We start from the raw sequence: 17,962 nt of genomic DNA, 5'->3' as shown, positions 1-17,962 counted from the left end.
TCGCATAATTTCTCTTTGTTGCATTGTATGTTTTGCTTATGTAATAAATTGGCTTCTCAACTCCTCCATCTTCGCAAAGTAGTACGACACTTAATGCATGCGGTGTGGAAGCTAGGTATAATAACAATTCCTCCCTTGGTTCAGATTTCCGCAAAATAGATACGTTCATTAAGTAATCCTTTATGCTTTGTAACGTCCATTCGAATTTAGATCCACTATTCAGAATGTTGAAGAATTGCTTGCATTTATCTGACGAGCGCGAGATGAATATCCCCAATGAATCCAACAATCCAACAATCCATTCAACTTTTGTATATCCTTTATTATCGCTGGTGTCGGCATGTCGCGAACTGCTTGCACCTTCTCCGGATCTACCTGTATTCCTTCCTTTGATATAATATATCCCAGGAATTTCCCTGATGCTACTCCAAAGATACATTTTGCAGGATTTATCTTAATTTTGTATTTCCGAATTTGCTCAAATATTTCTTCCAAATTGCCTACATGATCTTCGTCTTTCTTAACATGTCATCCACGTACACTTCTAAAGTCTTGTGGATCCACTTCGCGAATATCATTTCCACCATCCTCTGATATGTAACACCTGCATTTTTTAAACCAAAAGGCATTCTGGTGTAACAGTATAATCATCTTGGTGCGAAGAAAGACATGCATTCCTGGTCCTCTTCTGCCAATGGGATTTGATTGTAGCCTTTATACCCATACATTAGTGATAACCTGCCATTCCCTGATGCTGCCTCAACCATCTGTGGTATATCTGGCAATGAGAAAGTGTCATTTGGAAAAGCTTTGTTCAAGTCAATGAAATCGATGCAGATCCTTATCCCATCGTTCTTTTTCGGCACCACCACCATGTTCGCTATCCACTCTGGATATTTTGCTGGTCGGATTATTCCCGCGTCTAGCATCTTCTATAACTTAGCTTCTATTTCTGGGTGATATGTTGTTGCTATTTTCTTTATTCTTTGCTTGAATGGTCGCACGTCCTTCCTGATATCTAACCCGTGACATGCGACATCAGAATCTATACCTGCCATTTCATCCATATCCCACGCGAAGACATCGTTATACTTTCTCAGAAGATTAATTTTTTTTCTTCCTATTCTGCCCCCATTCCGGTTCCTATCCTTATCATCTTGGGATCCTCTTCAGTTCCTATGTTTACTTCTTTAGTTGGTTCAGCTGCGGTAAAATTCACCTTTAGTTCACCCAGTGGGGATGTCACTTTATTCTCCTTTGCTGGTGCATCATCTTCGTCTGGGACCACGCTTGGTATCCCTTTGCCTTCTTTTGCTCGCCCCATGTATATTCTGATTTCTTCTTCTTTCTTTAACTTCTTTGCCTTTCTCCATCTATCTTTTCGCTTTTTTGCTCTTCCTTCATAGTTCTTAACATCTAATTGGTTGCAGGCTTTCACTCTTTCTGTGTCGCCTCCGATTTCTCCTATTCCGTTTTGCATTGGGAAACGTACGCATTGATGTAAGGTTGATGACACGCCTTTTATTCCATGCACCCATGGTATTCCCAAGAGCATGTTTTATGGTGATTCCACATCCACTACGCACAAATGTTACTTGCATTTCAATTTCTCTTAACGACATATTTATGATTACCTCCCCTTTTGGTTTTGTTATTGCTTTGTTGAAACCATGGATATTGTATGTAGATGGCATTAAATCCATGTCGTCCTATCCAATGTTCTTGAATGTGTGATAAAAAAAGATGTCGACTAAGCTCCCGGTATCTATCAAAGTTCTTTCAATCGCCCGCTCATCTGAGTCTTTCGCATCCTTATCCTTCTTCATCTTCATTTTTCGCGTAGGTAAAGTTACCACCAATGGGTCTGTTCGCCCCCAGCTTCTTTGTGGTATGTCGTCCGCTTCGAATGTAATCTTTTGTTTTTGCCATTCCTTTAGGGGAGAGATCTTTTCAATATATTTAAGACCTTCCTTCCTTCATAATCACGTTTGTGGATTTGCCCTGTAATAATTGCTGAAAATCATCGATGTTACCACCTGATTTTGTTATCATATTGCACTGTAAACGCCTGCTTCCTTTTTTCGCTCCAATGGTCTTTATCACTCTTGTGGACTTGCTCGTTTCCTGTTGCATACGCCTGTTTGTTTGCTTTGCTTTTCCAATCAGTTTGTTCTTTTATCTACAGACTTCTTCACTTAGTTTGTTCCTGAAACATGAATAATTCCTCCAAACGCCTCTAAGTTAATCTTCTTTCAGATCTTCAAAGTTTGGTTTTTTAGAGAAGACCTATAATTGTTAGAATTACGCTATAGGTTCAAAACCAGCGAAATCAACCAGCAGATTTATTTTTTTTAAATCGAAATGGGTGACAGATTTTAGAAATCATCCGAAAACTTTCACCAGCTTTTCTTGAATGCAAATTGACCTAAAGATTCTTTGAAATCATTTAAAAATTTTCACAAGCAGGTGTAATCTCTTCACTCCCTGTTTCTGGACGCCAAAATGTAGTTGGGAAGCAAATAACTTTCTCTCTCCTAAAATTCTATCTCAACTCTCCAAAAAGATCCCTCTAGTACTACAATGTTGGTTGGTCCTATATATAGGAGTTTACATAGTGGAAGACAACTAATAAAACCCATATTTTCGGATCTGACGTGCGATGTTCTCGCACGCTTATATTGGATCTTCTCGCACGTGTTCTTCATCTTCGCACAATCTCATACTTTACTCCTGACTTTGTGACGTCATCAGTCCCGTCATTCGGGATATGCTATGTGCGAGTGAGTTCGCCCCTTCATAATACTACCGGTTCGCACAATAACTATGTGTACGATATTTTACCCCTACAGTTAGAGAAAAAATGCGTCTTTTGTCCATGAAACTTGTATCCATGTCTATAAGAAAATTAAACGTAACTCTAGATGCGATACTTATAACTGGTATAGGAATTAAAACGTACCTAGATGAAAGCATCAAGGAATCTTGTCTACTTTTGTGAATTAAAGTGTCTCTCGATCAAGACATCTCATATACTTCAGCGAATTGAAGCATTTTTAGATTGCAAACAGAAATATGATCCACAAAAGTGTAAAATGTTTAAATAGACCTTGATTTTCTTTGATAAAACTTGAGTCATTTAAACTGATCTAGGCAGCCGATAAAATATAACAGATGTATCTATTTTTAGTATCCGTGGGATTAAATTGTGTCTAACGGTAGTATCTTTTGGAGTTGTCAATGGGATTGGTGGTATCTTTTCGAGTCACCTATATTAGATTGTGTCTCAGTGGCGGATCTAGGATCTTATGTTGGTAAAGGCATTTTGTAGAACTTTTTAAATTTTATTAATAACCTCTGAGTTAATACATAATTCATATTTGTCTCCTACAAACTTTTTACTTTCGAATCGTTGTATGATAACTTCATTTTCTATAGCATCAAAGACATCTTTCTCAATGTAACAAAAGAAATATTATTTATCCAGTCATTGAGTCCTCAAAATTTTCATGCTAGAAAATGCTTTTTCAAGATGGATTTGAGTTTGTTCCTGCGAAGAATTATGTATCTAGTACGTAAGGAAGAGCGATTTGGATTTACTAATCATAAGTGACCGAAATATTGAACTTGAAAAAACCTATTTTATATTTATTAATCATTTTTTTATTTAGATTTATATAAAGAAAAGTCTTCCACTTACGGTACAAAATGTGTTTGGAATATGAGACTACGGGTGTAAATTGGGCCGGGCCGGGTAGCCCGACCCATTTATTAAATGGGACGGTATAGGGCGGGCCAGAACATCTCTTATCCATAAAATTAAAAGGTTCGGGCGGGCAGGGTTATTTATCTACAGTTAGTACCCATGGCGTACCCAAGCCTGTTTTGTAATTTGGACTCGGGCGGGTAGGGCCGGGAGGGCCTTGAATATTACAAACAAATATGTATATTATACATATATATTGTTAAAAATAAAAAGAAAGTAGTAATAATACACAAGTTTTACTTAAAATTAATAATGAAATACGAGAATTGAGATGGGAATAAGATAAACCAAACTTCCTATAATTTTTCCTGAATTGAATCATCAGAAAAGGAAACTGCCTTAGATTTTGCTCAATATTTTCTCTATATGGTTAACAAAATTAGACTCCAATGGAATAAAAGTTAAGAAATACATATGAAAACTATGAGGGTTGACTGTATTAAGTATATGTACCAAGTATATTCTAGGATAAAACAAATGAGAACAGTCACTTAGGCTAGGTAAATAGATAACACTGGCGGGCTAACATGACGGGTAGCATTGACGGGATAATAAGGAGGGTATTGGGCCGGGAAAGAAAATTTGAATTGTGGCCTGTGTCCGCTCTCTAATTTAAATGGGCTAGGTCGGGCCAGCCCGTAAAGGGCCACGGTCACCCATGGGATGTCATGGGACAAAGCGGACGGTACTGGGCCTCGGGCTGCCGGGCAAAATTTACACCCTTATATGAGACTGTGGTAATTCTTCATCTTGGTCATTGTTTCTTGAATTTCTTTGTGTTTCCAATGTCTCACTAATTCCCGTTGAATAATCCGGAGTTGATGATGTCTCATCTTCAATGTTTATTTGTTCATATATACATTCAAGCTTTTCTTAAGAATTTTTGTAAAAAAAAGAAACGATTTTAGACAACTTAACTTGTAGTTAGGTTAAGCTTTTCTCTTTTTTTCTTTTTTTATTAATTATTATTATAGTAGAGGCCTAATGAATTGGTTTAAACTGATAACCCATAACTAAAGAAAGTTTTAATTTTTGCCTATTTTGTAGCAAAAGATATTATATGCGTTAATTAATAATTATTGTGCTACTATATAAGGAAAAAACTAAACTTAATTTGAAGTTTGGAATGGTAAAAAAATGTAAAAGTATTTTCTTTCCTTTTCTTTAGGAAAATTAGTGAAAAATGTTGGTAAGATGGATATTTTTTTTTGGAAATTCAACATGGGAACGTGTCTAAGTGTGTCTGCATGTAGATCCGCCCCTGTTATGTCTTATGGTAGTATCCTGCCAATTGCCAACTGGATTGTGTCTTATGATAATATCTGTTCGAGTAGCCAATTAAAATGTGGTGACATGTAAATTAATGCTGATATGGCTTCACCAGAATCAAGAATAGTTAAGGCAGCGCCATGTGGTAATTTGGAGGTCTCTTATTATAAAGAAAGATATGCATGTTAAACGAGGTAACGAAATATGTTACTGTTAAAGTTTGCGGGCAACCAACTCAGAAACAATTGAGAATGAGTGGAGAGGCTCTTCCACATTACATTTAAGTTAATTAAAAGGAGATATTAGCAATGTGGGACTGTTGTCCTTCCATACGCCCCTTACGTGGACCTACGACGCCATTCCAGTAACTCGTCCTAACACGTGGACCTACGCCTACGTAGGTAATGACCAAAGTTGTGTCATGAGCAATGTGGGATTATTGTCCTTCCGCACTCCTCCTCACGTGTAAGGCCAGTAAGTCGGCCTAACACGTGGACCTACGCGTACGTAGGTAATGACCAAAGTCAGGTCATGGGCGCACAAGTGACAAATTCGGTCACGGAATAAATAATTCCCAGAATCGTGTCTACATCCTGTGTACGGGCCTAACTCTAATACCATGTTAAAATCTGCGGACATTCAACTCAAAACCGATTGGCAACGAGTGGAGAGGCCTTTCCATATTATATTTAAGTTAATTAAGAAAATATTAGCAATATGAAACTTTTGTCCATCCACAAATATTATCTGCCATTATCTTCTCGATTCTCGGAATCATATGGCCAATTTCTTGTGTTAATCTAATCCCAACTTAGCTATTTTATAATGAGGTGGTACCGAGTTTTGGTACGGAAATGTTTAATTGACCGATAATTTCTCCCGAGGATTAATTCCTCAAGAGAGAAGTAAGGGACCCACACCACATGGCTGCTATCCCAATGTATAGAGAACTACCAAAACCCGTCGGATTTCCAACCGGGACACATTGCGGAATTTAGGCGCGGTAAGCTTATCACTTCCGGTTTTGGTATGGATTAGAGGAACGGTACTGACCTTGTGCCCTACCTATCTACTGTCTGGTATCAAAAAAATACAGAAGTAAATGAAAATCTGGCACAGCACAAATAGAACGTCACAGTGGTATTAATATCCAATTGCATACCCAAATACACACAAGTAGACATAGATGCATTAGTTGTTAGGCTGGTTCCACTTGTTTACAACTTCAAGGAGTGATATGCTACATGATCTATTGTCACTCAATACTCTAGGAGCACCATAATTATTACAACACTAGTCTGCAAGGTGTTTGGATAAATATCTTGACGACTCTGTGAATCTTATTTTTAGAGATGAGAAGTTGGGACCGTATGCATCCTAGAAAGATAACGATTAAAGGTAAACATAAAAAATCATCAAGATGGAAATACCTTATCGACTATGTAATTGCAAATCAACATTTTCTTTTATTCTAACTTTATTTGACATTCAAGCAACAAAAGAAAATATTAGATTGAGTTCATGGCATCAATACTGTCTGATTCTAGCCATTTTTTTTTCGTTTCAACACTTTCATGTATCTCCTTTTGATCAACTGAATTTTTTTTTCCGTTTGTGTTGTTGCATTTGCTTGAAATGATTCTACATGTTTAAAATGATTAATCGATGATGAAATTTTTAAATCGATCTACATGTTTTTCCAAACTATGGACAGGGAGAAAAAGTGGTTGTGGTCATTAGGGTTAGATAAGGGGGAGTGAATGCGGAGAAAATAATGAAATGATTTTGATAAACCAGAGGGCCAGTTTTAATTAAAAAATGCCAAGGGAAATAAGGTAACTAAGTTTTAGCTACATTATTCTATTATTAATTTATTACTATTGCAGTCCATTGTTTCTTTGCTGGAGCCTAATCTCTTGATCTTATGGTGCGGAATTACTTGTTTGCAGATTGTAATTATTTTACAGTAGAGTATGATGAAAAGAATAGAGACTCTTGTTTTCTTCTTTTCCTTTTGAGGAAGAAGGTTGGATTTATTAACAAGAAGGTTGGATTTATTTTGCTTTTTTTTTTACCGATCAAAAAAAAAAGAGAATGGAAAAAAAAGAAGCAAAATAAAGCAAGTAACTACAACAACACAGGCCCAGCAGAATACACGAACCCCACTTAACTGAACCCATAACCTCTTCCTAGATAGTAATCAATTCCCTAATGGGAGGGACCGGAGGGTAAATACTGATTAGGAATATGATTTCCAAAAAGTAAAGGAAGTCAAGAGAACCCATGAGAGGTGATCGGTTTAACTAATAGGAATATGATTAGGTATGTAGATAATGTTCCCAAAAGAATTCTAGTTTTAGAGAATTCTAACCAGTAAGGGCAATTCCTACGGAATGAACAAATCTGGAGTTTGTTTATTTTATTCCTCCTATGGAATGAACAAATCTGTAGTTTGTTTATTTTGTTTCTACTATGGAATGAACAAACATGAAAGATGGATGTTCAAACTATCAGATTTGTTGGTTTGAACATCGATTCGTAACATCCGGCACGCGTCTGTGGTAAGGAGCGCGACATTGCCAATAACGCTGGAGTTGGAAGAAAAGACCTGGCGTTGGAAGGAGAAACGCCCAGTGCTTTTCTCTCTCCAAAACCAGTTTAAGATATTTAGGGTTTATTTTTTAATATTTATTTTTATTAGTTAAATATTTCCTGGGACCCAACTTTTAATAATTTATATAAATAAAATCACTAGAAGGACCCAATTCTTATTAATTTATATTAATAAATTCCTAGTGGGACCCAATTTGTTCATTTTACCTTGTTTTTTATAGTGGAGAATTCAATTTCTTCATCCAGGTGGCTCAACAAATGGTTGAGTTTGTTCGTACCCATACGAATTGCTCTAATAGAATTTAAAAACTTACATGTTGTCCATGACGATTTATAAACCTAATAGAATAAAGAAGAGATGGAGTACACGGCAGTATATATGTGCAGCACATAAGTTGATTTAGTGGTATACCTAATTCTATATTAATTGAAGTTATCTCTAATTGATGCACAAGTTTAATCTATAAACACCATTATTTCTCTCTTTGTTACTTGATCATATACCAATAGGCATTGACTGTAATTCTCAAAAGTCAAAACCATGGAAGGAGAAATTTATCATCAAACTAAACGCCCCCCATATAGTCATGTTTCCTACACCAGGTATGGGTCATCTGTTGGAAACAAAGCACTATAATCAAATCACACAAAGAAACCAATGAGTCGCGTACTAGGTCGCTATCTTTAAGGTGTTTCGCGACTCTGCCTCTTGATTGTGCTAGCAGTCAGTTTTTTGTCGAAACCCTATGGGATAAAACATCTTATCTCTTTCGATTTCTCTGCACTGAGAAATCGAATCAATAATAACTCTTTCAACAACACTTGCTCAGAAAACTTGACGAAATAAAAATAACGTTCTGTTTTTTCTCTTCCAGAAACCAGTTTTTTTTTATAATCAAAAAGAATCAATGGAATTAATGGAAAATTAATTTTCGACTAAATGCCAATTAAATTTCTTTGTAACAGCAAAAAAAACGGCCGTATTAAAATTTCAACATTAACTGTAATTAATCATGATATAATTATCTTAATACGTTTTGAAAATTTAAGTTAAAAACAGCAAAAAAAATTGTTTCTGGATCAGCAGACCTCCCAAGGCCCCAAGGCCCCAAGGCCCCGCTCCGCTCCCGGACTAATGTAATATAATATATAGTATAAATAGTATATACCCTAGTGAAATTGTGTGGGGTGGGAATTGAACCCATGCCTATAGTGTGGGAGCTCAAAACAATGCCACCATACTATCTCTCTAACTTTGGCATATTATTACAAAACTATGTTTTTTAAATATATACCCCAACAATCCCCCACTTATATTTTAAAACATTGAGCAAGTGCTATACAGTTGTGCATAAGCAAAGGTGCCTTTCGACTTGAACCTCTACATAGTGTTGAAGTTTCTAAGTATCAGGTAACTAGAGTGACTCTCGTCTTGAACTCTAACTAATAATAGATTATACAACACACACAACTATATCTTAGAGTAAAGTTCTTAATTTTGCACATTAGGGCCATGTGCTTATCCCTTTCTTAACGAACGATCTAGAGAAATGCCCAAGTTCTCATAGAAGGCGGCCACACCTTCACATTCGTATAGGTGAGTCTATCAAGGATACTCCTGTATATCCCACTCTTAACTTAAGAGCTATAGACATCATTAAGAGTTTAAACACTCAACCTTTTTCCCACTTCAGGATATCATGCTATGGGAATGCATGACTCTATCATATTATTTGTAACTTCGTCTAGTCCCTTTGAACCTATTTCTAGGTTGGGTATCCATTACAAATGACTCAACTTCTCACGGGCAAAAGTCCCATACTTTTAGAGATATTCCATACCTTTTCTCTTGCTAATCCTTTCGTCAAAGTATCAGCTATATTTCCTTCAGACCTTACATGATCTACTCTAACAACACCAGTTGTGAGAAATTCTCTAACTGTGTCGTGCTTTCGACGTATCTGTCGACTCTTACTGTTATTATAACAGTTCTCTACTACTCCGATAGCCGCGGTACTATCGCAGTGGATCAAAGTGGCTGGTATCGGTTTTTCCCATACTGGAATGTCTGATAACAGACTCTTCAGCCATCCTGCTTCTTCACTAGCTGCTGCTAGTGCCATCAATTCAGCCTCCATCGTATATTGGGCTATAATTGTCTGTTTCTTTGATCTCCAAGATACAGCGCCCCCAGCAATAGTAAAAACATATCCACTGGTGGCCTTGGAATCATCTGAAAGAGTATTCCAATTAGCATCGCTAAATCCTTCAAGGACTGCGGGATGCCTCTTATAGTGTAATCCTAGGTTTGTGGTTCTTTTCAGATACCGCATAACCCTCTCAATAGCATCCCAGTGTTCCAAACTAGGATTACTGGTAAACCTGCACAGAACTCCCACTGCATATGCAATGTCTGGTCTTGTACAATCAGTTGCATAACGCAGACTTCCAATTATACTAGCATATTCAGATTGTCTAACACTTTCTCCAGTGTTCTTAAACAATTTCACATTAGGATCAAACGGAGTACAAGCAGGCTTACAATCAAAATATTCATACTTTCTCAGAATTTTTTCAATGTAGTGAGATTGATCCAAACAAATACCACAACTAGTTCTAGTTATTTTGATTCCCAAGATTACACTAGCTTCACCCAAATCTTTCATGTCAAAATTCGAACTAAGCATACCTTTAGTTTCATTGACAACAGATAAATTGGAACCAAATATCAGCAAATCATCCACATACAAGCAAACAATCACACACACATCATTCTCAAATTTATAATAGATGCATTTGTCACCCTCGTTTGTTCTGAAGTTATGTGAAATCATTAAATTATCAAATTTCTCATGCCACTGTTTAGGAGCTTGTTTTAAACCATAAAGGGATTTTTCTAGCTTACATACTTTCTGTTCTTGTCCAGGAATTACAAAACCTTCAGGTTGTTCCATATAAATTTCCTCTTCTAGTTCACCATTCAAAAAGGCAGTTTTAACATCCATTTGGTGAATAACAAGATTATGAGCAGCGGCAACAGCAATCAAAACACGTATAGATGTTAATCTAGTAACAGGAGAATATCAAAGAAGTCTACGTTCTCTCGTTGCCTAAATCCTTTAGCAACCAGTCTAGCTTTGTGCTTCTCTATTGTTCCATCAGGTTTAGTTTCCTTTTCAAAACCCATTTACAACCTATAGGCTTACAACCAGGAGGTAAATCTACTATACGCCAAGTTCCATTAGACATATGAGAATCCCATTCATTATCTACAGCTTCTTGCCAGAAACTAGACTCTGCAGAACTGAACGCCTCTTGTAAATTAGAAGGTTCTTCCTCTACGGCATAAAATTCAAAATCAGGATCTCTTGTGTCAGTCCTAGCTCTTTTACTTCTTCTAGGTTCAACTTCAGTGATCCTAGTTTCTGCACTTCTAGGTTCTTCTAATCTATGTTCAGAATCAGCTCTAGGTAAAACACTAGATAAAGAACCCCCACTATTACCCCCACTATTTCTAGATTTAAAAGGAAATCTCTCTTCAAAGAAATCAACATCAATAGATTCAATAATAACCTTATTATTAATATCAAAGAACCTATAAGCTTTACTGTTTTGAGCATAACCAATAAAAACACATTCATAAGCTCTACTTTCTAACTTATGTCTTTTAGGATCAGGTTTTCTAACAAAAGCTAAGCAACCCCAAACTCTAAAATAAGAGACATTAGGTTTTCTATTTCTCCAAAGTTCATAAGGAGATATCATGGTTTTATTATTAGGAATGCGGTTCAAAACATGGCAAACAGTCAGCAAACATTCACCCCACCACATGAGAAGCAGCACCAGAGCTAAGCAAACAAGCAACAGTCAATTCAGTAAGAGTACGATTCTTTCTTTCAGCTTTCCCATTCATTTGAGGATTATATGGTGCAGTTCTTTCATGTATAATGCCATTAGTTTGATAAATTTCAGTAAAAGGAGAAGAATCATATTCAGTGCCTCTATCACTACGAAATCTCTTAATTTTCCTACCAAATTGATTTTCAATTTCAGCAATAAAAATCTTAAATTTTCAATAGCTTCGTTCTTATGGCTCAACAAATAAACATAAGTATAATTAGAACAATCATCAATGAACGTCATGATATACCTCTTGCCATTTCTAGTTAGGATACCTTCATATTCACACAAATCAGAATGTATTAAGTCTAGTGGTTTCGATTCTCTTACAACAGATTTATGTGAAGTCTTGGTTATTTTTGCTTGACTACAGTATTCACATTTTTCAAAATCATTTTCAGAAAATTCAGGGAGGACACCTAACTTACTCATGTTATTTACTAACTTTTTACCCACATGACAAAGCCTACCATGCCAAACATTAAAATTGCAAACCATATAAGCAGAAGAATCAATTTTATTCATAGCATCAACATTAAGCTTAAACATTCCATCAGTAGCATAACCCTTTCCTACAAAATTCTTATTCTTAGTTATAGTGTAAATATCAGACCCAATAGTTTGATACAACCCAGCCTTGTTGAGAAGATAGCCGGAAACAAGGTTCTTTCTCATTTCTGGAGTGTGAAGGACATCTTTCAGCATGAGTGTCTTCCCAGAAGTAAACTTCAACTCTACCGTACCAGAACCTTTCACCATAGTGCTGTGGGAGTCTCCCAATAACACTTTCTTGTCCTTGGTTTCAGCATAAGTCTTGTGACGCAAAGTATTACGAAAATCTTTCCAGCTAGGTGGTAACTTGTCAATCATTACAGAAACTTGAAATTGTTCATCAGTTTTCATACCTTCGGCCACAATTTCGTGGTAAATTTTTTGAAGTTCATGAGCCTGTGCAACAACTGATCTATCATCCACCATTTGGTATCTCACATACCGGCTCACAGCATATTTCTTTGAACCCGCTTCCTCGGTGTCATATTTTTTCTGTAATGCATCCCATACATCTTTAGCAGTTTCAAAAGTTGAATAATACTCATATAAATCGTCAGATAATGCATTAAGAATGTAGTTTTTGCAATCAAAGTCATTATCGATCCATTTGTCGATGGCCTTTTGTTTTTCCTGGGAGTTTGAGAAACAACTTCTTCAACACCACCGGTAGGAGGTGGATCTGTAGCAGCACCACCGCCAGCAGCAACAGCAGCAGCAACAGCAGCAGTCTTATCAGCAGCAGGTTCCAGGGTTCCAGGATGAACACTCGACACAATCATATGCAGCTTCATCAGTTTGAGATAAAAGAACATCTTCAGCTTCCATCTTCTGAAATGCAACCCTTCAAATTTGAAAGGCTTGTTGGTATCATCAACGCGCTTCTTTTCATTCTCCATAGCAGAAAAGAATCACCTTAAAATTGTTGGAAACAAAGCACTATAATCAAATCACACAAAGAAACCGCTGAGTCGCGTACTAGGTCGCTATCTTTAAGGTGTTTCGCGACTCTGCCTCTTGATTGTGCTAGCAGTCAGTTTTTTGTCGAAACCCTATGGGATAAAACAGCTTATCTCTTTCGATTTCTCTGCACTGAGAAATCGAATCAATAATAACTCTTTCAACAACACTTGCTCAGAAAACTTGACGAAATAAAAATAACGTTCTGTTTTTTCTCTTCCAGAAACCAGTTTTTTTTTATAATCAAAAAGAATCAATGGAATTAATGGAAAATTAATTTTCGACTAAATGCCAATTAAATTTCTTTGTAACAGCAAAAAAAACGGCCGTATTAAAATTTCAACATTAACTGTAATTAATCATGATATAATTATCTTAATACGTTTTGAAAATTTAAGTTAAAAACAGCAAAAAAAATTGTTTCTGGATCAGCAGACCTCCCAAGGCCCCGCTCCCGGACTAGTATGATTTCAACACTTGCACGATCAGTCTGTTTGGATCGTGAGGTTGGGATGTTTATTTACCAAGATCTATCTGTGTTTTCATGTTTTATTGAGTTTTCATTCATGTGGGGGATTGTTGGAAAACGATTAATAAAAAAGTAATTTTTTAAAGTTTTAATAAAAAATTATAATTTATTGTTTTATTTTGTGAATGAAACTTTTTAGTCCCACATCGTGGAGTTTCCAATTTTTAGTAGTTTTAAGAAACTATATAAAGCTTTTAGTCCCACATCGGGGAGTTTTTCTTCTTAAGTTGTATTTGTCAATTATATGAAGAAATTCACTACTTTTGTAAAATCTATGGGAAAGGGGTTGCTCTATATTTTAGAGGGACCCCTAAGGGAAAATATTTTATAGCGGTTTTTAAGCATTCGCGATTTTCCTTAACGGTTTTTTTTTTCGGAGTTGCCAAGCTCAAGTTGAGCATCTACTACATATGCTAGTAGTAGGTGTATTAGGGTGTTTTATCCTGGAGATATCCGTCCTGTGAGGGCTATAGCATCACTCTTGAGTGTAGCCGGGCGCTAATGTCTTAAGGACAGCGTGTTGAACACGTGACTCACTCTATTTTCCAAAGTTTTGCCTTGTTGCTGTTGCGGAGATACGGGGAGCTTGTTCGTTTCGTCAAAGCAATCACTTCCATTATAAAGGAGCTAAGTATCAATAACTTTTGCTTATTTGATTTTTCTTTGTTTTTGATTATTGCACCCAACAACTCCACATCCTCCTAATTGCTATGATTGTCTATGTATGTGGGCCTGTGAAACGAGGTACCGAAATATGGTACATCGTCAGAGCTATAGAAACATATAATTATCTTCTGATGCAATCTATGATTATTCAGCTATTAGTTGTTGGGCTGTTTCCACTTGTTTACAACTTCAAGGAGCGATATGTTAGATGATCCATTTTCACTCAATACTCTATCAGCACCATCCTTAAGTTCTCTAATCTTGTATCTAAGAATCTTTCCTTCTCCTCCTTCCATCATCAGTGCTTTAACAACTCGCGAGATCTCTTCTCGCCCGATCAAACCGTTTCCATCAGGCTTCGGTCGCACAGCAACATCTATATCCTCCACCAACATTACCGCGTTCATTTTTTGTTCCGCGTAAAGAGGCCACGTGATCATTGGTATGCCGCAAACAATGCTCTCAAGCGTCGAATTGTTGGAAACAAAGCACTATAATCAAATCACACAAAGAAACCGCTGAGTCGCGTACTAGGTCGCTATCTTTAAGGTGTTTCGCGACTCTGCCTCTTGATTGTGCTAGCAGTCAGTTTTTTGTCGAAACCCTATGGGATAAAACAGCTTATCTCTTTCGATTTCTCTGCACTGAGAAATCGAATCAATAATAACTCTTTCAACAACACTTGCTCAGAAAACTTGACGAAATAAAAATAACGTTCTATATTTTCTCTTCCAGAAACCAGTTTTTTTTTTATAATCAAAAAGAATCAATGGAAAATTAATTTTCGATTAAATGCCAATTAAATTTCTTTGAAACAGCAAAAAAACGGCCGTATTAAAATTTCAACATTAACTGTAATTAATCATGATATAATTATCTTAATACGTTTTGAAGATTTAAGTTAAAAACAGCAAAAAAAATTGTTTCTGGATCAGCAGACCTCCCAAGGCCCCGCTCCCGGACTAATGTAATATAATATATAGTATAAATAGTATATACCCTAGTGAAATTGTGTGGGGTGGGAATTGAACCCATGCCTATAGTGTGGGAGCTCAAAACAATGCCACCATACTATCTCTCTAACTTTGGCATATTATTACAAAACTATGTTTTTTAAATATATACCCCAACATCATCTAATCCCCATCACTGAGTTAGCCAAACAACTCATTCACCATCACAAATTTTCCATTACCCTCATAATTCCATCTACCGGTACTCCGTCGGCAGCAATGAAATCCGTCCTCAACGGCCTACCGGAAGCATATCTTACATTTTGTCATCTCCTGTCAACTTAGATGACCAACTCAAAGATGCTAAAGGTGAGACAAGAATTTCAATCGCCATGGTCCGGTCGGTTCCGTATCTCCGTGAAGAATTGATACGCATAACGTCTAGTCAACATGTTGCTGCTTTCGTCATTGATCTCTTTGGTACAGATGCTTTCGATGTTGCTAAAGAATTTGGGATCCGGCCGTATATTTTCTTTCCTTGTAATGCTAATGTATTGCAACTTTTCTTGAATTTGTCTAGTCTTCATGAAAGCTATTCTGGTGAGTTCAAGGATCTGCCTCAACCACTTAGTCTTCCGGGTTGCGTTCCTATTCCTGGACCTGAAATTTTGGCACCCCTACAAGACAAGAAAAATGATGCTTATAAATGGTTTTTGCATCACGCTAGACGGTATGGTTTGGCTGAAGGTATTTTAGTCAACACATTTGTTGATCTGGAATCAAGTGTTTTGAAAGTATTGATGGCAGAAAAACAACCAGGAATACCCACCATTTACCCGGTTGGACCTCTTACAAGGAAAAACTCAATTGACAAAGGTTTTGATGATCCGTCAGGGTGTTTGAAGTTGTTGGATAACCGGCCACCTGAATCCGTCTTATTTGTGTCCTTCGGCAGTGGTGGGATACTTTCCTATGAGCAGATGATTGAATTGGCATATGGTTTAGAGATGAGTGCGCAAAATTTTTTGTGGGTCATCAAATGCCCGAGAGTAGCAACAGTCGATGCTTCTTTCTCCAAGCATACAAGTACGGACCCATTCGATTTCCTGCCTGATGGGTACGTAGATAGGATAACTGGCTCGGGATTTTTAGTACCGTCATGGGCGCCGCAAATCCAAATACTTAACCATGGGTCAACAGGAGGATTCTTAAGTCATAGTGGATGGAATTCGTGTTGGGGTATATATTTAAAAAACATAGTTTTGTAATAATATGCCAAAGTTAGAGAGATAGTATGGTGTCATTGTTTTGAGCTCCCACACTATAGGCATGGGTTCAATTCCCACCCCACACAATTTCAGTAGGGTATATACTATTTATACTATATATTATATTACATTAGTCCGGGAGCGGGGCCTTGGGAGGTCTGCTGATCCAGAAACAATTTTTTTTGCTGTTTTTAACTTAAATCTTCAAAACGTATTAAGATAATTATATCATGATTAATTACAGTTAATGTTGAAATTTTAATACGGCCGTTTTTTTGCTGTTTCAAAGAAATTTAATTGGCATTTAATCGAAAATTAATTTTCCATTGATTCTTTTTGATTATAAAAAAAAAACTGGTTTCTGGAAGAGAAAATATAGAACGTTATTTTTATTTCGTCAAGTTTTCTGAGCAAGTGTTGTTGAAAGAGTTATTATTGATTCGATTTCTCAGTGCAGAGAAATCGAAAGAGATAAGCTGTTTTATCCCATAGGGTTTCGACAAAAAACTGACTGCTAGCACAATCAAGAGGCAGAGTCGCGAAACACCTTAAAGATAGCGACCTAGTACGCGACTCAGCGGTTTCTTTGTGTGATTTGATTATAGTGCTTTGTTTCCAACAATTCGACGCTTGAGAGCATTGTTTGCGGCATACCAATGATCACGTGGCCTCTTTACGCGGAACAAAAAATGAACGCGGTAATGTTGGTGGAGGATATAGATGTTGCTGTGCGACCGAAGCCTGATGGAAACGGTTTGATCGGGCGAGAAGAGATCTCGCGAGTTGTTAAAGCACTGATGATGGAAGGAGGAGAAGGAAAGATTCTTAGATACAAGATTAGAGAACTTAAGGATGGTGCTGATAGAGTATTGAGTGAAAATGGATCATCTAACATATCGCTCCTTGAAGTTGTAAACAAGTGGAAACAGCCCAACAACTAATAGCTGAATAATCATAGATTGCATCAGAAGATAATTATATGTTTCTATAGCTCTGACGATGTACCATATTTCGGTACCTCGTTTCACAGGCCCACATACATAGACAATCATAGCAATTAGGAGGATGGGAGTTGTTGGGTGCAATAATCAAAAACAAAGAAAAAATCAAATAAGCAAAAGTTATTGATACTTAGCTCCTTTATAATGGAAGTGATTGCTTTGACGAAACGAACAAGCTCCCCGTATCTCCGCAACAGCAACAAGGCAAAACTTTGAAAAATAGAGTGAGTCACGTGTTCAACACGCTGTCCTTAAGACATTAGCGCCCGGCTACACTCAAGAGTGATGCTATAGCCCTCACAGGACGGATATCTCCAGGATAAAACACCCTAATACACCTACTACTAGCATATGTAGTATGCTCAACTTGAGCTTGGCAACTCCGAAAAAAAAAACCGTTAAGGAAAATCGCGAATGCTTAAAAACCGCTATAAAATATTTTCCCTTAGGGGTCCCTCTAAAATATAGAGCAACCCCTTTCCCATAGATTT

General features: G+C 36.9%; 1 pseudogene; it reads left to right on the top strand.

Annotated features, from left to right (window-relative positions):
- The first annotated feature begins 15,355 nt into the window (after window positions 1–15,355).
- LOC113326490 lies at window positions 15,356–17,411 on the top strand (annotated as a pseudogene).
- Window positions 17,412–17,962: the final 551 nt, after the last annotated feature.

The sequence above is a fragment of the Papaver somniferum genome, unplaced genomic scaffold, assembly GCF_003573695.1.
Source record: "Papaver somniferum cultivar HN1 unplaced genomic scaffold, ASM357369v1 unplaced-scaffold_10, whole genome shotgun sequence".
Lineage (NCBI taxonomy): Eukaryota > Viridiplantae > Streptophyta > Magnoliopsida > Ranunculales > Papaveraceae > Papaver > Papaver somniferum.
Note: the sequence above shows the minus strand (reverse complement) of the source record. Positions and strands in the feature narration are given on the sequence as shown.